The sequence below is a fragment of the Armigeres subalbatus genome, chromosome 3 (genome assembly GCF_024139115.2).
Source record: "Armigeres subalbatus isolate Guangzhou_Male chromosome 3, GZ_Asu_2, whole genome shotgun sequence".
NCBI lineage: Eukaryota > Metazoa > Arthropoda > Insecta > Diptera > Culicidae > Armigeres > Armigeres subalbatus.
The window spans coordinates 294,277,588-294,292,297 of NC_085141.1; the positions used below are offsets into that span (position 1 = coordinate 294,277,588).

The 14,710-nt window shown below is 41.2% G+C and overlaps 1 long non-coding RNA gene across 1 annotated transcript in view; it reads left to right on the forward strand.

The window, feature by feature from the left end:
- The first annotated feature begins 356 nt into the window (after window positions 1-356).
- The window catches only part of LOC134220374 (uncharacterized), a 341,679-nt gene continuing 327,325 nt past the window's right edge, over window positions 357-14,710 (forward strand). Inside the window, exon 1 of the long non-coding RNA XR_009981880.1 lies at window positions 357-1,181. This is a non-coding gene — a long non-coding RNA (uncharacterized LOC134220374). The remainder of the gene's footprint in view (window positions 1,182-14,710) is intronic.

A 14,710-nucleotide genomic window follows, 5' to 3' on the forward strand; every position in this document is an offset into this window, starting at 1 on the left:
CGATAGACATTATCATCGCATGTTCCGCAAAGCGAGTGCCGCCATATCGGACCGAGTTCCTACCCGTACCGATTAGCCAAGCCAAGACATCTACGACGGCCGTGACTGCATCATCATGAACATCATCGCATCTCGGTGACCCGATCGACGATCATCAGCTGCAGATCGCCGTCCCTGGGTGGTGAGCGATCGCGCATTGCATTACCTGCTGATTGTGCAGCACTGCTGCTGCTGATGATGATGGGGGCACCTATCAACCATACACAGATGAAAGCGCGCACTCACCCGCTTGTTTTTGCTCCGCCATATGATCATTTGGATGCTGGTGGCTCACAGAGCCAGAGACCCCAGTGCCGTCGTGTGGTGGCGCAAGATCTTCGTTTGACGACGTCAGCTGCTGTGTGTTTTGTTTTGGTTTTCCACGCTGCAGTTTTTAGTTTCGTTTGCATCTCCTTTGCGCGGCGCGGCGAAAGACTTGGCGGGATTTGTGAGGTCGGTCGATTTCTGTTTGTAGTAGATCGCGTTTCGTTGAGTCCTGGACTGACCAAGGAAGGGTGGCTGGGAACGGCACAACCCGCCTCGGTAGATTGCCCTGGTCGATCGAGTGCAGCAAGACGAAAGAGCGAAAGAATCAGAATAGGAGTGATAAATGAAGTTTGTTTACGGTGGTGTGTTGCTTTTTGTCCCTTCGGGATCCGACTTGCTTGTTGATTGTTGGGATCTACGCGATTTCGAAGTAGCTCCGGTGGAACGGGAAAGCACGATGATGCTCATGTTCAAATTAGTCAGTGGAGTTTGATTTAGCGAATGATGTCGGTGAAATTTATGGTTATTTGTGCGCTGGTGATATTTATTGAAGTTGTGTTCTAAAAGTGTTGCTCATTTGTGTTGAATGCCAGATCGGGAACGATCGGGAGCAGTTTTGTGCTGAGTAGACGCTGCCGGCGAGGTCTCAGATAAGAGCTGCAACGATTGAATGAGCACAAAAAGTGTTCACATGCTGGGATAATTGAGAAGTGCTGAGTTCTTTGAGGGAGCAATTTATGCATGATAGACGATATAACGTTCAGGATGCATGATTTGTGGTGGTTTCATTAATACAGTGTAGTTCCTTCGATTGGATATAATTGGCGTTTGTTGGAGTTGACTAGTTTCTTCTTGTGGCATCAACAGTACAAATGGTAAGTGTAGTAATAAATTCATCCTTTTGTCGTTTAATTTGGACCACAACAAGTTTATAACTGTGGTAAACGTAATTTATGTGAGAAAACAGTTCTTGTAGTTGGTTATTTCTTGTTGCTTTGGATAATTAGGCTTTGACTTGAACAGTCACGGTAGATGCTACTCCTAACTGGCATTAATAAGCATCTAGAATTTATAAAACAAGTATTCACGTTACTATCGAATGTATGTATGTATGAATACGGGGGAAAGGTCGTTTGGTCGAAACCCATTCGGCCGAATGCCACTAGGCCGAAAAACCATCTGGCCGAATATTTCATTTGACTGAATATTTAATTTGGCCGTAAATTTCATTTGGCCGAATAGGTTTGGTAGTGGGCTCTGCCAAATCTCTATAAAAAGCTGCAAGAGTCCGTAAGCAGGCCCTATCAAAGCGACCGTATGCCGCTCAAAGCACGCAATAGCCCAGGGAGTGCCAATGGGATTACATCAGGATTAACGCCAGTGATATCCTGATTATGGCATACTGGCTGCATGTCTACTGGCTTTGTCTTTGGATATTGTAATACTGTGAGGCTGGTAGTCGGGTCATTCTATTCTCTTAGTAAGGCCGGGTGACACTGACCTAAAACGGCGAATGGGCTAATGGCCAGGCTGTCTTCCGTCCCGTAAAACCGTGGCGGGCCTTATAGCACGCGGTGAGTAATTCTTGCTGAAACCGGGCCACTATTTGCACGAGGTTCTTAAAAATGTCTAAATTTACATTCTTTCGAAAGCTTTCGGCGAGTATATTAAGGATCCGAGTTAAATTCATCAGAAATATGAACCCCTCGTTAGTTATACACGAAATCATTTTAATGGACCCCTCGATTTTTGTCAATTCTTAACTCACCAAAACTGTCATAACTCCAACATTTCTCAACCGATCATAGTGATCAGCATATCGTTGGAAAGAGGAAGAGTGTATCCTCAATTTGCAATAATAAGAATACAAGCAGCCACATTGAATTTGGCCGCCATCTTGAATTTCTTTTTAAAAATCATTTTTCCGCCAAGTTTGCAACCACCGATTTTAAATATTAATACATCGATGGAAAGCTTAGCTTATATTGTGCATTCTGTCCAAAAATCTCAGGTGTATGTTTTTTCTATCAAAAGTTATGTATGATTTACCAATACAAAAATTCTTGAATTATTTAATACAATAACTTGAATACGGCTCCGTTATGCTCAAAACTTTTAAGCCCTTCAAATTAAATACCGTGTTAGATATGCTTTTGATTTTTTAAACATATTTGGCTTAGAATAGTGTATGAAATCAAGGAACTGACGTCTTAGTACCATACTAACCATAAAAATAATGTTCGTTGGTTAGATGGCCCTTCAAAAGAAATTTTGGGAAATCGTACATAACTTTTGATAGAAAAAACATACACCTGAGATTTTTGGACAGAATGCAGAATATAAGCTAAGCTTTCCATCGATGTATTAATATTCAAAATCTTTGGTTGCAAACTTGGCGAAAAAATGGTTTTCAAAAAGAAATCCAAGATGGCGGCCAAATTCAATATGGCTGCTTGTATTTTTATTATTGCAAATTAAAGATACACTCTTCCTCTTTCCAACGATATGCTGATCTCTATTATCGGTTGAGAAATGTTGGAGTTATGACAGTTTTGGTGAGTCAAGAATTGACAAAAATCGAGGGGTCCATTGAAATGATTTCGTGTATAACTAACGAGGGTTTCATATTTCTGATTAATTTAACTCGGATCCTTAATATACTCGCCGAAAGCTTTCGAAAGAATATAAATTTAGGCAATTTTAAGAACCTCGTGCAAATAGTGGCCCGGTTTCAGCGAGAATTACTCCGGTACAATTCTGCCACCAGTCTGACCAACTGCGTGGGAGTAGGCTCAGATGCACATTCCTGACTTGCGCTGATCTGGCTCTGAACACGCAAGTGTCAACCCTCGCATGCCCTCCCTGCATGCCGCAAGGTATGTATAGATAACCATGGGATCACAATAGGTGACTACTCCAGCAGGATTCTACAGCAGCCGGACCCAATAGCAATGATTTTTTCAAATTCAAACAAAAATACCGTTGAGGATGTTGATGGCGGGTTTGGCGAAAAGGAGAATCCTTTCACCAGACTTTCAAAGATCGCCGGGGGAAAACGATGGGGAGGCTCGTGGTGGGTCTGAGGATGTGCCGGTTGATGTAAAAATGGACGGCCCTACTCTAAACCAGCCACGAGGAAGGCGGCGGCCAGAAAATGGAGGTGATCACGGACATTACGGACGTGATTATGTCTTTTCTGGACAACCGTTGCAGATATAGTAGGGACTTCAAACAGGCCGTACTAACCCTATGCTCGGTGGTGGTAGAGGCGAAGTCGGAGTGGAGGTTCCTACTAGAGGCCAGTAAGGAGGCAGAACGGAAGATTCGCCTTCTTACTGAGGAAAAGGAGTTGGCGATAAGCCAGGCGGCGAAGGTCAGTGAGGAGGCTGAATCAAAGATTCGTCGCCTCACTGATGAGAAGCGGTTGGCCGAGAGCCATACCGCAGAACTTCGAAAACGCATGGCCGTTAGCGGAGCAACTCCGAAGCTAAGTAAAGTCGTGCAGGCCGACCTGAATGAAGCTAAATCGAAACCAGTTCCTCCACCAAGGAAGGAAACTGTATCACGCCGGGAGAGGGTCGTACAAATTCCCGACCCTAAGGAACAGAGGTAGTCAGTGCCTCCACCTAGGAGGGCAACTGAAGTACGCCGGGACGATGAACAACCCTGGACTGTGGTTGTGAATCCCAAGAAGGCGAAGCGACGAGCGAAAGAAGCCGCAGGCAAGGAGGCTTACATCTGCTAAGAAGGGTAGAGCCCGTGTTGCAAAGGGTGCGCCTTCCAATGGCAACGGTAAGCGGAAAGACAGAGGCGAAGCGATCTTTGTCATTTCTGACGATAAAGGTTTGCCAATGCCTTGAAGGCCATGAGGAGCGACGATAAGCTTCTGGCCTAGGAGGCGACGTCAACTGCATCCATCGAACGCGGAAAGGCGAGATAATTCTCGTCCTAAAGCGGGATGCTGCTTAGAAGAGTGCAGAGTATAAAAAGTTGACAGAGGAGGTACTGGGTGATGGGGTTCAAGTGAGAGCCCTATGCCCAGTGTTGGTCATCCAGTGCCGCGGTCTGGATGAAATAACCGAAGCTGCGGACCTGGTGGACGCGCTGAGAGATCAGTGCAACGTCGAACTTCAGGAATCTGTGATTCGGTTAATAGCTTTGCTGGGATGCAGGTTGCCACATTCCAAGTGCCACTGGCTGATGCCAAGAAGGTACTAGATAAGGCTAAGCTGAAGGTGGGCTGGTCAGGTGTTTGGACGATAGCCGATAAAACGGCGTTCCAGCCAACTTCATCTTTGCACAACCTCCGAACTAGGTTGTCCGGGGTAGTGTCCAGACCACGTGTGGCAAGCATGTGGTCACGCATTGCGCGAAAACGTGAGCACATGAACAACACGTGTTCCGCCGTTTCCTCTAAACCTGCGCACACCAAGCACTCGGGCGAGGCCGAGCAAGCCAGCTGCGTTACCTGCACTGTATATTTGCCGCACACTTAAACGCCGGGCACTTCGAACCCCCCATGTGCCTTATATGTCCCTCCGATCCGCAGCGTCGGCATATATTACTTCTGTCAGGGCCTTTGCAGTCCCATTGCTTGTGCCCCGGTTCCAGGCACTTGAAGCAAACTTCGGGTTGTTCGTATATGCTCACAGGACACACCGACCATCCCACCTTGACGCTCCCTTACTTGACTACTTTGGAGGCGTCCGCTGTAGATACCCGAACCAATGCTACCTGTATCCCTGCCGGACCTTTCCGTAGCCGAACGGCTGCAGTGGGCGTCTCCACTTCACACTGTCGCCGCAGTGCCGTGACGAGCTCTTCGACTTCGGTGATCTCGTCCAGGTCTTTAACCCTTAGATTCACCTCCGTCGTGAGTGCCCTCACCTAGACCGTCTCGCCTAGGACTTCCTCTGCCAACTTCTTGTAGGCGGCGCCCTTTTGCGAGACGCTCCGCTTCAGCTCGAGGATCATCTCGCCCATCCGGGTACGTCTTATTCGACGTACGTCGGCGCCGAGTTCACCGAGTTTGACGTCACTCCTCATCGCCTTCAAGACGTCCGAGTACTTAACCTCGTCCGTCTTGATGACTAGGGCATCGCCCCTGGAGCGATTGGCGCCTACCACAGACTTCTTGCTACCCTCATTCGCCTGGGCCTTCTTTCCGGCCCTTGACGTCTTCGGTTTCCTATTATTCTTGACCAGGGTCCAGGAGGCGTCATCCCCCTCTATTTCCCTGGTCTGGGGCGGCTGAGAGCTCTCAGCCTACCGTAACCCCTTACCACCGTCTTTCCTGGGTGGACGGACCTTTCCAGGTCCTTCCTTCCCCGGTTTGGGAGGTACCTGGCCGGGATTCAGCTTCCCAGCCCCGCTGCCCCTCCCGAGTAGCACACAAGTTGCACATTGATCCCAGTAACTTGTAGGTGACCAGATTAAGTCGCAATTAGGTTGCTGCAACTAGTTTCACTTAACTTGTGCTGCTTGGGTTGTTCGGGGTAGTAACCCTCCGCGTTTTGGAGCGGCCCCCAGGGAGCTCATCCCTTGGAGACTGTCTCCCCCGTTTTTGTGTCTGCTTCATTGGAGCAGTCACCCCCGACGTGCCCGCGAATACTTGAGCCTCAGTCTGGGTAGACTTTGGCACCACCGTCTTCGCTGGCACGCCCTCGGTCGATTCGACCTTGCCCGAGTCCGCGAATCCTTGGGCCTCAGTCTGGGTAGACCTTGACTCCACGGATTTCACGGGTTTACACTTGGCCGTCCCGACCGCCCTCTCCAGCTTGGCGACCAGCATCGGCTTTCGAAGTTTCAGCAAGCTCCTCTTGAAGTCCTTACTGATATTATGCTTCGATGACGCAAAGTCGATGATGGCGTCCAGCTGTTCCGTCACCACCTCGAGGGCCGAAAGCCCATCGCGTTTGCGGTTCATCGCCTCCACAAGCCATGGGCCGTCTATAACCACTACCGGCGTTGCAAAGGAGAAGGTCAAGTGACCCACGCTGGCGCTGCGCACTAAGCTGCCGACTATTGCCTCTGGCCTCCTAGGCGGAGACCTGAACAAACCACCTCTTGCGAAGGGGTTGTCGACTACACTACTACCACTAATTGAAGAATTTACTTGTTTGAGTATGTGTGTGTGCGCAAAAAGTTCAAAAAGTGTCACTCATTTTTTTGGCACTTATCCTTAACCAAATTGCACGCAAGAAATTGCGATGCAGAATACAGTCCCATTATTTCCTATTGAAAATTGGAAAATAGTCCGAGGCTTGGAAGTTATGGCCAAAACGGCAAAACATACTTTTGCATATAAACGATAAAGACGGATCCATAAAAAACTGGAAAACGATCCATAAATAACATCTGAATGTTCCTTAAAATGCTACCAAAAATCCATAAAATAGTTAATGAGATTCCATAAAGAATAATTTTTCGATCCATAACTAAGCTAAAATTTAGCAATTAATTGGGAAATATGATCCATTAATATGGTCAAGAAAAACAATACAATTCTTGCAATTTTCCCATGAAAATATGACAAATGATCCATAAAAAACTATATTTTGATCCATAAAACTTCAAATTTGCGCATTTTTTTTAACCGTGATGATGATCCATAATTTCAGTAATATGATCCATAATTTTAGTCATATGATCCATAATTCTGGCCATTTGATCCATAACTTTGTTAAAATGATCCATAGTTTTGGTGATATGATCCATAAATTTTGATAAATGATCCATAGATTTTATTAAATGTGTGGATCAATTAATATAGTTTCATTGGCCTTCTTTCCAAGAATTATGGATCACATTATCAAAATTATGGATCATATGACCAAAATTATGGATCATATGGCTGAAATTATGGATCATCATCAGGATAAAAATTGCGCAAATTTGAAATTTTATGGATCAATTTATAGTTTTTATGGATCATTTTTCAAAGTTTTATGGACCATAAAAATATTCTTTATGGAATCTCTCGAAATATTTTATGGATTTATGGTATCGTTTTATGGAACATTCAGATGTTATTTATGGATCGTTTTTCATTCTTTTATGGATCGTTTTTCCACATTGAACGGTGCAAAGTAAGGGCTGCCGGCCAAAACACATTTTTTTATGAAAAAGCTTGTAAAAATTCTAGCCCACGTTTATGGTACTTCAAGACAAAATTTTCAGAACGACTTATCTGCTTTTGTAAACAAAGATTCAAACGACGATTTGACGAATCTGATAGCTCTCCCACGCAAACTAGCACTACCAACAGGTAGGTGAAGATTTCCGCTACCTGTTGATGATGTTGGTTTGCGTGGGAGAACTACCTATTAGATTCGTCAAATCGTCGTTTGAATCTTTGTTTACAAAAGCAGATAAGTTGTTAAGAAAATTTTGCCCAACTCCCCAACCGATTTACTCGCAGCAAGTTGCATTCAACCCGGAATACTGTCTCATTGTTTTCTATTGCCAGATCGGATTCTATGCTAAGAATTTATGGCCAAAATACTTTTTTACCTTTCTCGTATATCAAAGTTGTACCGAAAGGATATCATTTCACTCCGAAACCGAATGCTTCCACACTAGGGTGCGGCTTATTTTTCGAATGTTTCCGAAACCTGGAATTCGTATGCTTAAACGCTTTTTTATGGCAAAAAAGAGTAGCCTCAGAATTCCAGGCCAAAAGAGGTCGCGCAAAGGCGGTGATTTTTTGACCATCAAGTTTAGACTTTCATAAAAATAATCATAACTTTGGCAATTTTCATCTGATTTATAATGTAGGGGACCAGGGGGCATTATGAACACCCGGGGCAGATTGGACACCCCCAATATTCTTGTTAATTCAATCATTTTTCTACTTTCAATGCAGCGAACTCTATAATCCTTTCATAAACAACTAATTTATAGCGTAGAAGCCATTGTTTTATTTTCTTAGCGCATAAATTTGACAAAAAAATTAGTATGTTTTCCAAATGGTTAAAAATTATAAGTTTCACCCCTATAAAATAAGCTTTACTTTACAACAGAAGATGATTTCTCAATTATTGGTCATCCCATAGCAAAATTCTGTTATTTACAGTGCTCTGGCATGCATTTGTGACAAGTTTCCTTGATTTTTACAAAATTTCCAACAGTTTTTAAATTTGTTCACCTGTTGGGGCAAACTGAACACTTTATATGGGGGTAGAACTGACACCTTAAAAATTAAAAACATAACCTCAAACTCATCGAACTTGGCTTTTACGCAGACAGACGTTTAAGCTCGACTCATTAACGTGTGTAAAAAACATGGCCGCCTGATTGCCAAGTAGCAATAAGCGAAGAGATGGCGCCACATGTCAAAGCAGCATTCGTTATTTCGATACGGTTGTTTCATAAGGGCCAATGTCGCAAACGTAAACAATGCCTTTTCCTGCAAATTTCTCAACAACTAGAACCGCTCCCAGCTAACAACCACTTGGAACTGGTGGCGCTCCGCGCCTTCTATCGAACGGAAGTGGAAAATACCGCCAGAAGTCTCTAATTTTCCTAAAATCAGCGGAAGAAGTCAATGTTTACGTTTGCGACTTTCGCCCTTTTGAAACAACAATGTCGAATTTGCTTTTCTGTTTTGATTTTCGATTTCGTCAGAATTTTTTAGTTTCTTGGATCTGCTCGATGGGACTCTTTTATAAAAATGCTTGAATCACGACCACGTGCGCTGTTGATTTTTGTACATCACTATTGACAAATGGCACGATCAGCACGCCAGAAAATAGTATTTGCGACTCAGGAGAGGTTATTTCATTTTTGTTTTTAGATTATTTTTCATGTTTCACATGCACTATTAGTTGGTTTTGCAATAAAAATCTACGATTCTCGGTGCAGACTCATGTTTTCGAAGTAAAATCGCAAACAAAAAATTACGCATATTAAAGGATTCAAAACAACATGGTAACAGCTCACAATTTATATAGGGGGAAAGACGGCTTTGGCAGGTTTTGTCCTATTATTGGCAGGGTTATGAAATTGGCACATATATGAAATTTGACCACAATATTCTTTGATATGAAAAGAATGTTTAGGTCAAATTTGAACCTGGTCAGTTATAAAAAAAACCCCTGCCAATAATAGAACAAAACCTACCAAAGCCGTCATTTCCCCTACGTAGCTTTGCAATCATTTACTCAAGGCATAAACTGCAAGTAAAGTGATTCACTTAGTTACATTGTAAAATTCGATTGTTTAAAGTTAAATATTAAGTCATGCAGATAAAAATGCTTTTTTGCAGCCGTGCGGGAAGATCTTTGCGTTGATTGTTTCTGTTTTGCTTCCATTATTCGGTGAGAGGCAAACGGGGGTGAGGTAGAACTGTGGAAGGCGATAAGGCAAAACGTCAGTTTTCATGTAGCAATAAGTTGTGTAGGCGGCGCTAGCATGCTATGCCACTCCAACGTATTTAGATTTGAAAATTTACACAAGAAAATCGAATTCAAATGTATGAACATAAACGTCTGTCTGCGGCTTTTATATCGTGTTATTTTTGTGTTATTATGGTGCAGAATTATAAATCGCTATAAAAGTTCCAGTACATGACATATATACCATAGAAGCATATATATACAATAAAAGTCGCTGAAAGTGCGACAAAAAAGGAAGTGTTTTGTATAGATTTGGCAATCTCGTTGGCAAGTTGATCGGTACAACCCATTGGAAGGATTGGCGATGGCAGTAGAGTGAACAAGAGTATGCATAGATTATGCAATGCTTAGAGTAGAGACGATTGATAAGGGGTCTTGCAATAAGTGTGAGGATCCATATAAAAACAATCAAATGCTTCGTACAAAAAATTCGACATACATGTATGAGGCCGACTGAAAGTGGCATATTTTTGCGTTACGTAATCAATCTTCTTCTATTCGTCATGGAATTAATATAGAAAACGACCATATATGACCTCGCTTAAGAAGAGGGAAATAGATTTTCGGATGTTGATGATCCAAACACAATTTTAGGTGACTCATACAAAATCATGACAGGAAGATGAACAATTGGGTAATATTTATGTTGGATGATCCATAAAATAGGTTACAATGGCATATAATCACAAGTAAGATAATTTTCTTCATATTTTATAAGGGTGTCCATACTGCCCCATGGGGGTGTCCAATCTACCCCGCTACCTTCCCGAGAGTAGTGAATAATTGACTATTACAAAGTCGTCCTATTTGATTGAAATTGCCTTATTTTCAATACGATCCAAAACAGAACTGGTAGTTAACGAGTAATAGTATCATGTAATTGCTAGAAATCCGAATTATATTCAATTTAAATCACCTAAAATTGATTAAAACCTTAGGGTGTCCATATTGCCCCTTGTCCCCCTATTGTAATTAATCTCACAGATAATCCAGTTTTCTGCTAATTTACTGTATTTAATCAGTTCTATACGACTACGGTATAATTCCATATAAAAAGAAACTATTATATTCAAAATGTACTATAAAAATAATAAAATTATGGCTTACTATGTGACGTCCTTGTTCAATAGAAAAATTGTTTTGCAGTATTTGGTCTAAAACATTTACAAATAATTATTTTAGAAACTCAGTTTGCTGAATTAGAATACAAATTTCTCTTTGATTTCATATAAAAATATCCGGATTCGGCTGATATTTGACAAAGTTAGAGCGTTTTGTAAAACTGATTTTCCTTAAAAAAAGAAGAAATTTTTATCAAAATCTGCATATTACCAACATTTGGAACTGATTTCAAAGAATATGATGTTCTACAAAGTTTTCATAAATTTAATACTGAAGAGATTAATTAATGTACACTGGGGGAAGTGGAAAAGAAAACATCGATAGTGCATGTTTGAATTAGTGTAAAACCGGTTTAAATAATTTAAATGCGTTTAATCAAAATGGTCTATCAAAAACAGTAAATTTTTCACCAACTGTGCGGTAATTCATACCATTTTGGTCGCTTGAAATTAGTGGAAATAGATTTGTTAGTTAGGAGTTGTTTTTCCACTTACCCGTGTGGAATGGGGTAAGTGGAAAACCCATGTTGCCTTGATCTTCAATTGTGATGAGTAGTTACATATAACTAAAATCAATATGAAAATTGCTTTGAGTATCTTTTGTGGAATAATTTCATTACCTTAACGAAATAGATCCTCAAGGAATTCTCGTAATAGCTAGGGGAGGGCTGGTTTTGCCTTCTCGAACGCTAAGTGTACGTAAAGTCTATATGTTCGCCCCAAAGATGAACTTTTTAAAGGAAAAATGGGACTTACAGGGTTATAAACTAATCAACTTAGTTTAATGAATTGAGATGATGTCTGTATGTGCGTATTTGTATGTATGTGTGTGCGCAAAGCACGTACAAAATTATCAGCTATTCTTAAGCACTTGTCCTTAACCAATTTGTTCGCAAAAAAATTGCATTCAATGGTGAAACTTGTTTTGAATATAAAATTAATGTGAATTATGCAATATAATTACCTATCAGTGCTATTTTTGACTTTCTTATATATTTATTTTTCATATGTAAAACATGTGAAAGGCATCAGTACCGATAGGTGGATTAATCAGGCATTTTCTCATTTATATGAGTCCAATCACCACTGGAATCACAATACAGGCCGGACTCGATTATCCGGAGTGTTGAAAAAAATTTCACTCCGGATAATCGAACCCTCCGGATAATCGAGCCATTTTTTTTTTGATAAGAAAATTATTTTGAGCTTTTTAGTGGAATGTTTTCACCTGTCATAAGACGAGTTTAAACAATCCCATTGAATTCCACTACTTAATTGTATCCTGACAGATACGTATTTCGACCTCAACAGTAAGGCCGTCTTCAGTGTCTTGTACTTGACTCGTACTTGAGTCGAGTCAAGTACAAGACACTGAAGACGGCCTTACTGTTGAGGTCGAAATACGTATCTGTCAGGATACAATTAAGTGGTGGAATTCAATGGGATTGTTTAAACTCGTCTTATGACAGGCATTTTTTTTTTGCTTTTGCTGAAAATTTAACTTTTGGTCAAATAATCTTTGTTTTGGTTATATAACATCTAATAAAATATCCCGTTGGTCGGCTCATGGAGTCTGACTACCGTTAGAGGTCAGCGCCGATCCGAAAATTGTTGGCGGCTACGTTTGTCATAATTTTAATCGGCGATTTTTTTAATTACGTTCGTAACGTAAAGTTTTTTTTAAGGATATTTTAGGACATTAACGGGAGAATCCTTTTAATTTCTCCGGAAAAATCTAATGAGCTGTCCCAGGAGATTCTTCCAAGTTTTTCGAATTTTCAACAGGAATTGCTCTAAAGTTTTCACGGGATACTGATTATGGATCGACTGTACGTTTTAATTATAATTATTGATAATAATTGCAAGGCTGAGTAGCCGTTCAATAAATATAAGTTTTTACGGGAATTTCTTTGAAGTTTTCACGCGAAATTGTTTGGAGTTTGCCTATGCCACCGGGCATGCATGCTTCGAATTTAACAGAATTTCCTTGTGATTTTTTTTAAAGTTTCACAAAAACTGTTTCCAACATAATTTCAACTGGATTTTTTTACGGAATTTCTTTGGATTTCTACGTGAAATTCTTTATGTTGTCTATTAGTAATTCTTCGGAAATTCTACGAGAAAATTTTCAAAAGACGAAGGGTCGTTTGGTTGAAAGTCATTTGACCGAATACCACATGGCCGAATAATACGTTAAGCGGAAAGCTATCTAGCCGAATTCCATTTGTCCGATACGGTTATTATGTGAAAAAGGTCGTACCACCAAACTAGTCATTTGGCCGGAAAAGCCGTATGTCATAACAGGTCGCTTGGTCGAATAGGCCTTGTCATCGAAAATTCCATTGGACCGAAACGTCTTTTTCGGCCAAATTATCAGTTCGGCCGTATGATATTCACCCGCCCGTCGCAAACCCCTGTCGTCTAAGTCTATTTGCAAGCCAAGGAGTGTGAGTTTGATTCCCGCCCTAGTAAGAAGAAAACATTTCGTGAAGCGGAAAACCGCTCACTTGTTCACTAGGTGCTGTGTGAATGTCCTGTCCGTTGTCTAATGCTAAGTTTTAAGTATTCAGTCTGTGCGAGCTCTGGTCAAAGATGGTGATCCTGTCTTTCTTTCTTTTAAACTAAAGATCTTCCTAATTTTTAAGGAAATTTACTCAGAATTTCAACGGTAGTGTTTTCGAGATTTCGAAGGATATTTTTCAGAATTTTCATTAAAAGTTCTTAGTATTTACGAAAAGCTTTTTCGATTTTTGAACGAAAAAATGTAAGGAATTTTCAAGAGAAATAGCCTGTTCACGAGAAACCCTCTGGAGTTTCAACGGGATTGCCATAAATTGTCGGCGGCGACGGCGCATACCTCTAACCACCGTGTGGTCCTCCGGGAAATCTGGAGGATCCCAAAAAATAATACTTCTAAATTTTATCGTTAAGCACCAAGATTTTTCTGATGCATTTGTTTTTGTATTATGAGTTGTGGCTTATACATGCTGTGGCCTTCCGAAAATTCCGGAACATCCGTGAAATAAAACAAAAAATAATGAATTTTATTGCATAGCACCATTTGACATTCTAACAACGGAATTTATTTCATTAAATTCATTCAAACTAAGGCCTCTGCAGTACATAACATTCGTCTACATTCAGCTCGGTCAGTATTTGCACGTCGCCTGCGTAGTCCACGGAGGGACCTCTAATCGAACCACCTTGCTCTCTGCGCACCTCGCCTTCTTGTCCCCTGCGGATCCCTATCAGGAACCATTTTCACCGACTTATTGTCCGACATTCTGAGCATGACATTGTGTATGGATCACCTTGGCCACCGAGTGATTCTTTAGAAAATGAAAATATTCAGTTCATAATTAAGAAAAGATGCATTAGTTACTTAACACAAAAAATGGCTATTCTAAATCCCCCTCCCCCCTATGTCACACTTTTTGTATGAGGTATCTAAAAAAATTGTTTGGATTTGTCACACTTGTTGCTACTATGTGTACACCAGTTCCAGTGTTTGAATCTATACATGGACCACCGTTGGCGAAATCATTTTTTCACATAAATATTGAGGCTGTTCACAAATTACGAAACGCTGGAAGGAGAGGCAGCTGGTCAGACCGTGCGTTACGATTCATACAAACCTATTAAACCTTCCATACAAAAAGCAAAATCGTCAAATTCAGCGTTACGTAATTTGTGAACGAACCAATTCCGGATATTCCGGAGGATAATTTAATAGCATGAGTCACAATGTCAATGCTGTACTCAGAATGTACATACGAATGCTTAAAAAAATATCGGTGCTTTGAATTGAATTTCATAAATTGGCCATTTTTATGAATGTTCTTGATTTCCGTTCCCTTAGGGTTCTTTCACAAAATTCGTAACGCTGAA